The 7,536-nt window shown below is 38.4% G+C and overlaps 1 pseudogene across 1 annotated transcript; it reads right to left on the minus strand.

Moving 5' to 3' along the window:
• Positions 1-1,490: 1,490 nt before the first annotated feature.
• Positions 1,491-5,764, minus strand: LOC109788230 (putative sugar phosphate/phosphate translocator At2g25520 pseudogene; annotated as a pseudogene). The gene is made up of 3 exons (XR_002238713.3): positions 5,549-5,764; positions 4,999-5,334; positions 1,491-4,829 (listed from the first exon to the last, which is right to left on the minus strand). The product of XR_002238713.3 is annotated as a putative sugar phosphate/phosphate translocator At2g25520 pseudogene (transcript).
• Positions 5,765-7,536: the final 1,772 nt, after the last annotated feature.

Here is a 7,536-nt window from a genome sequence, read left to right on the forward strand (position 1 = left end):
AAAAGGCAAAAGATTTAGAAAATCAATCGCATCAAATAACTGAGCCTGGAGAGGCTTGCCGAAATAATACTCGTACAGAATAACTGAGCCTGGAGAGGCTTGCCGAAATAATACTCCCACAGAATAATTGAGCCTGGAGAGGCTTGCCGAAATAATACTCTCTCAGAATAACTGAGCCTGGAGAGGCTTGCCGAAATAATACTCCCTCATCAGAATAATTGAGCCTGGAGAGGCTCGCCGAAATAATACTCCCCAGAGATATCTCAGCTTCCACTCACGGGCCAAATTCCCCAGTGAAAGCTATCAAACCAAGATCAGCAAGATTCCCCAAGGAGGGCTTGATCGTCTAAACAGAATATCCAAGTCGAAAGGACTATGACCTCCTCAGTGGAGGATAGCTTTCCAACTCAAGCGATGAGTGAAGCTAAGCCTGAAGAGGCTTTCTAAATAATACTCTGGGATATATAAACTTTAAATCCCCACTCGCCTACTCAGAGGCACCCCTTCAAGAAAAATCACAAAAGACAAATAATCATTCCCCAAGTGGAATCCGGCTCTCAGCCAAACATCAAACGTCAAGATAATCCGCCTAACAGAAGAGGCCAATCAAGATCATCACAATAGAATCCCCCAGCGGATAACAGCCTACACAGAGGCAACAAGATCAGAAAACCAAAAAGAGTCACCCGAATAAGGATAACCGGGATACTCCACCATCGTCGAAAGGACGTCAGCCAATCATAAGGCATCGCTCACATCAGAAAGAGCATCTTCGTGTCTACACCCCAAGGAAACAGAAATTCCTCAATGGGCACCAACTACGCAATGGAAAGTTGGGACACAAGAACCTATGAGTAACTGCACATCCCCTAGACGGATCCCTGCGTTATCCAGCCCTCAGTGGCACAAAAATCAAAAACAATCGTCGAAGCAGCATCGTGGACTGTGGAGACAAAATCATCACAAATCCCTGGAGAGGGCAAACTCACGCTACCCCGAGGTTGTCAAGAACACGGAGGTATGCAACTGCCAGTGTCGTCAAGAACACGCTGGTATAGCCTGGAGAGGCGGTACTCGGCTACCCCGAAGTTGTCAAGAACACGGAGGTATGCAACTACCACGAGGTTGTCAAGAACACGTTGGTATAGCCTGGAGAGGCGGTACTCGGCTACCCCGAGGTTGTCAAGAACACGGAGGTATGCAACTACCACGAGGTTGTCAAGAACACGTTGGTATAGCCTGGAGAGGCGGTACTCGGCTACCCCGAGGTTGTCAAGAACACGGAGGTATGCAACTACCACGAGGTTGTCAAGAACACGTTGGTATAGCCTGGAGAGGCGGTACTCGGCTACTCCGAGGTTGTCAAGAACACGGAGGTATGCAACTACCACAAGGTTGTCAAGAACACGTTGGTATAGCCTGGAGAGGCGGTACTCAGCTACCCCGAGGTTGTCAAGAACACGGAGGTATGCATAAGCCTGGAGAGGCGACGACTAATACTCACCCTGGAGAGGGCAAACTCAACCTGGAGAGGCTACTCAACAATTTTCCCACCTGAAGACACTACAAGTCGGAAGGATGGCTTATTCCCCGGACAATTGGGTCAACTCCTTTACTTATCAAACGGTACACCAAAAGGTCGTTTGACTAAGTAAAGGGGGGGCAGCTGTAGACCCCTAAAATTGTCCGGGTCGGAAATAAGACTCGAAGACTCTCAAAGATCAAAGGAAAGTCAGCCAGAAGGACTCCCAGAAGACCATAGGATGACTATTTGTAGGTTTAGAGGTCTTAGAGTAGCCAAAAATAAGAAAGTGGGAGGTTTGGAGCTCAATACGGCCTCCTTGGAGTTCAGTACGGCCGTACTGCACATTTTGTACTACAATACGGCCGTACTGAAACCAATACGGCCGTATTGAAGTTTCTGTATTTCAATACGGCCGTACTGAATTCAATACGGCCGTATTGAAGTACAAAAACTCAATACGGGCCGTATTGATCCCAGGGGCCGTACTGCGCCTCATCCCTATAAATAGGACGTCATTTGGACGTCATTTGACACTTTCACACACAGTTTTGACTCCCTCCTTGAGTATTCTGGGGTTTTTGAGCAGTGTTCTGCCCTAGAAATCTCTCTGGGAGTCGATCCGACGAAGTTCTGGAATTCCGAGCATTTAGCTTGGAGATTCGAACTAGTCGATAGTAAAAAATTATTTTGGAGGAAGGAATGAGCGGGCTTGTAGAGAGAGGGAGCGCCAAAAAGCCTCCTAGATTTCATTGATATATATAAAAGCACGCTTCAAAGGTTTCCTTTCCAAATCCTTTCTTTTATCGCTTTCCTTTATTGCTTTCTGATTGCTGCATTACATGTTTAAAGTTTTCATAATGTAGATATCTCGTTTGTAATCGTTTACAATAAATAGGGGTAATTTAGTAATTTTACGCTATTATTTAATAAATAATCCGTCATAGGGAACCCTAATGGGGCGTTGTGGGGGTGCTAACACCTTCCCCGCACGTAACCGACTCCCTTACCCAACTCTGGTTGTAATGGCCAAAGTTGATTTATAAAATCAATTGCCTTATCCCTTTTTCCAATGTTTTGAGTAAAACATTGGTGGCGACTCCAAGAACCCTTCTTTTTACGAAAACCACTAATCCATGGAGGGTCCCGCTTGGGATTAACATGGATTGGTGAATCATTTAATAAAATTGTTAGCTCGACAAGGTCTCAGTTTGAGAATAAGTCGTTCTAGCAATCCATCATTTTTTCAAAATCAAAACGAGTCCAACCATCGTCGCGAATGCCAAGGTCCGTTTCGGCGGGTGGCGACAACGGTGCTCGGAGGTTTACGGAGGTGACTTAGTTATGCGGTGTTACGGTGATGAGGAAATCAAAAGATAGTGCGTTTACGTTTACGGAGGTGATGAGGTGTCACTATCTCAAGTAGTACAGTAAAAGGAAGAAGGAGATATGTATTCAAAAATATTTTCAGTTTTTAAATTAATAAAAATAATTATAAATAAGAAAATTTGTAGGAAATACTACTCATAAAAAATAAATAAATTACTTGCGAATTTATATTTAAAACAAAATTTGTAGGAAAATAAAAAAATTCTTGCAAATTTTTTTAGAAATTTTTATTTGCAACAAAAAATTCATATAATTAATATTTTGTAGTAAAATTTGTAAGAATTTTCTGCAAATTTAAAATTACAAAAATATTTGTAATAATTTATTGGAGATTTATATTTACAAGAATTTTTGCAACAATTTCCTACAAATATTTTTTCGCATGAAAATCCTTAGGTAAATGGCATATTTCTAGTAGTGGAAGACTATTACAATTCAAAAATAATTAACATGAGACCAAACACAAGAAGTAAACGTACATAAACATAAAATTTTAGTCTAATAATTTTGATGTCACATCCTATCACAGCTTAACTCATTAAGACTTTAAGACTTAAGTCTCGTCATCATCATCTGAAGTATCCTCACTTGTAAAACACATAAAAAAACACAAAAAAAAGGAGTGAGAAGCGTCTCACTCTACGGATCAAAATCTTCTGTCTCCAATTCCTGTCCTCAAACCCTGTCCCCCCAATCATAAATTGCCACGTCATTGCATTTATTTTATTTTTTTATTTTTTAAAAAGTGGAAGGTGGAGGTTTCCCGGAGGAGGGGGTACTCGACGAAGATTCAAGGGACGGAGAGGAAGAGGAGGCAGCAGGGGGCGACGTAGTAGAGGGAGGTGATGGGGTTGAGGGAGATCCCCTTGGAGGTTAGCAGGATCTGGATCATGACGAGGCGGGTGGCCTCGAAGGCCACGACGCCCAGCTGGAGGAGGACGCCCCAGGCATCCAAGCGGGCCTCCCCGTAGGCCGCCACGGCCACCCCGAGCGAGATGGAGAGCATGTACACCATGGAGTGGAGTTGTTGTAGGGGTCCTTCTTGAGGAGCACCGCGATGGAGTAGACGACTAGGGGCATCAGGGCTTTCAGCATCTGGATGAAGGAGACGGAGAGGTAGATGTAGGCGTAGTTAGAGAGTCAGAGGGAGAGGGAGTAGAGGGCGCCGATGGGGACCACCGAGGAGAGGTACACCTCCCTCGACATGGCCACCGGCTCCACCAGCCAGAGCACGTGCACCAGGAGCACCGCCAGAGAGGCGCAGATCGACCACCAGGTTACACTTTTTAAAATTAAAAATAAAAAATAAATGTAATGACGTGGCAGTTTATGATTGGGGGGACAGGATTTGGGAACAGGAATTGGAGACAGAAGATTTTGATCCCTCACTCTACCTACCAATGAGATAGAGTCAGACAACCACAAACAAACAAACAACATATATATAGAGAGAGATAGAAAAACATAATAACTCATGTTCTACACTAAATTTCAACGATTTAACCGTTAAATTTAAAGTTCTTAATACATAAATCAAATTTACAAATTTATATATATATATAGAGAGAGAGAGAGAGAGAGGTGAGATCCATATACTCTAAGAATAAGTTTTGATAAACTTGCTCAACTCAATAACTCATTCTATATTAAATTTCAATGATCTAACTATAAAATTAAAAAATTTTAATGTATAAATCAAATTTGAAAATGTTTAAAGAATTTGCAAATCATTTAACCTCAAGCGTGTGGTTCAGCGGTAGGGGTTGATCCACGCTTAAGCAAGGTCAGGGGTTCGAATCCTGCCTTGTGTATGCAGCCGCGTTAAATCTTGGGGCCAGCTATCCCACCCTTTGAGGTGCCTCCAACGTAGCGAGGAGATTAGTCACTACTGTCGGCGGTGGATACTCCAGGAACGAACCTAAAATAAAAAAAAAAAAAAGAATTTGCAAATCATTTAATATTTCATTTTGTTAATTCAAATTTATTTTTATAATATTTAATTATATAAATTTTTTTACACATTTATAGAGTAAAAGAAAATTTATATCTTTAAAAATGAGATCCTAGACGATTGGCCGATCGCCTACCTTCATCGAGCCATGGCGCCATTGTCCATATCCAACATTCTTTTCATAACTCGTAAGAACTATATCGCTTACCAAATATATGGTAATAATACGATAAAAAAAAATTAAAAAAATTGGAAAATAACACAGTTGAGCTGAATTTATTAACATTATTGATGACACTCAAAGGAAATCGTAATTCCAAAACAATGTAACATAGTACATATGCAGTTATACATCTGCTTCTCCACAGTAAACTTTTCTCCTTGAAACCCAACCCAGCTCCGCTTCACTCTCCCTCAGGGACGCCATAATTGTAGCCTCTTGGTGGTTGTGGCTCCAGAAGGTGGCGTCCATCTAGAAGGTTAATTCCCAAACGACATTGAAATTTGGAACTCAATAATCAGTAACCAATATAAAACATTCAAAAAGAATAAATAATGAATTTAAACCTTAAATTCTAAATCCTAAATCACTTATTCTCAATTTGGTTACATCGGAAATATTAATTAGTTCAATTTTAATTAAAGAGTTGATGATTTAGTGAAAGGATGTTAGTTAGGTGACTTACGTGTGTAGTGAGGCTCTGATATCCAAAGGGGCTGTCTTGCTATTGCGAGATTCATTGATAAGAGAATCACAAATAGCAAAACCATGTTTAAGACAAGATTCTTAAAGCAACCCATCTTAAATGGAAAATAAAAATATAGAAAGCCAAAGACGGTATATAACTATATATATTTAGAGCATAGATTGCTCTGCACTGTGAGAATTGAATGAAGAGTAGAGTAGAACACATACATATATATACAACATAAACACCGACATATCGCTCTCAGACTTTAATGATAATAATTAACATGTCCACGGAAATTACGCGTCTTTCTTTTTTATTTATTTTTTTTTTCTTCCTTTTTAGTGAGTTGAGTACGAAACCTCCAATACAGCAAAAAAAAAAACGAAACAAAAAAAAAAAGAGAATGTCCTCTCCAATTTGGCCAAGTAGCTTAAAAAAAGTGACATCAAATAACAATTAAGTGAGCTCCGGGAGTCTTTTCGTTGAAATTCGATAATAGTGTGTTTGGATAGATAATTTAAATGAGTAATTCATTTATTTGAAGAATTTTAAATTGTTTGAGGTGAAATAACTTGTTTGGATGGAGAATTTGTAAAGAAATTGAAATTCAAACATCTGTGAGATTTCTTGAAATAGTATAATTTCAAATTCGATCTCCCAAAAAGGTAAGAATTTGAAATTTCTCATATTTTTTTCTTTTTATTTCACTTATATATTTTATCTTATCTCTTATCTCTTCATATTTTTAATTATTGAATATTCAAAAATATTTTTAAAATTATTAAATATTATCTAATATTAATTTTTAAAATGATTAAATATTTAAAAATTAGCTAATATTTATTTTTATAAATTTTAATTTAAAAATCTCAACATATAAATATATTTTTTAAATCAATTTTACTATGATGGGATCAAATTATCATATCTAATTGACTTATCCAAACAAAATATTTTAAGAATGATATAAATTGAAATTAAAGTAATTCAAATACCAAGAATTTAAAATTCCTTAAATTTGTAAAATTTCTCATCCAAACACACCATAAATGATTTTTTTATATATATTTTAACTCAAATATATTTTTAAGAAGACTAAAATTGTAGCGTAGCAAGTTTCAGAAGGCCCAAAGCCCATTGTGGGTAATTTAGTAGTCCAGAATGGGCTATTCCCAAACTGGAACGGACCGTTCCAAACTACTAAATAGGCCTATAAATTTTAGACTGAAACGGGTCGTTTCAAAATGGTCATTGTGAGTTAAAATTCAACTCCAGAACGGGTCGTTCTGGTTTAAGAACGAGTCGTTCTAGACGTGCCAAAACGAGTCGTTCTCCATGTAAATTTTACACATGATGAAGGAGCCTAGAACGGGCCGTTCTGGATTCAAAACGGGCCGTTCTGGCCACTTCAAACTTTTATAAATAGGACTTGTGTGCAGTTGAGGAGAAAGAGAGGTTTTAGAGAGAAGTTCCAGAGAGAAGGACTCTGGACTAGAAAGCTTGTTTTTGGAGGATTGAAGTTCAAGAGTCAAGGTTTGGAAGATATTTCTTCTTCTCAGATTCTTGGCTTTTAGAGCCAATCTTCATGTAAAGGAAGCTAGAATGTATGTTGTTTGGTCATATGTGAGTTTAGGAACTCATATGGAGTAAGAATGTTGAGAATCATTGATTGATTTGAGGACTTTCTCATTTTTCGAGATTTTGGGAAAAATGGGGTTTTTGAAGATTCTGATGCATGGTTGATTTCATGTTGAATTTGAGGTTATTTTTGAGTTGTATGGAGTTGTACAATTACATTGAGATGTATGATGAGTAGAAAGTGAAATGAAGAGATGCATGTTGAGTATAGTGTTGTAAACTAAATGAGTAGTTTTGCCAAATAGAAATGTGTTGAATATGTGATATATTATTAAAGTTGCTATATGTTATGTGTTGACATTTATATGTTGTGAAATATGATGAGATGATATAATTGAAAGTTG

This window comes from Cajanus cajan, chromosome 10 (genome assembly GCF_000230855.2).
Source record: "Cajanus cajan strain Asha chromosome 10, NIPB_CcT2T_4, whole genome shotgun sequence".
Lineage (NCBI taxonomy): Eukaryota > Viridiplantae > Streptophyta > Magnoliopsida > Fabales > Fabaceae > Cajanus > Cajanus cajan.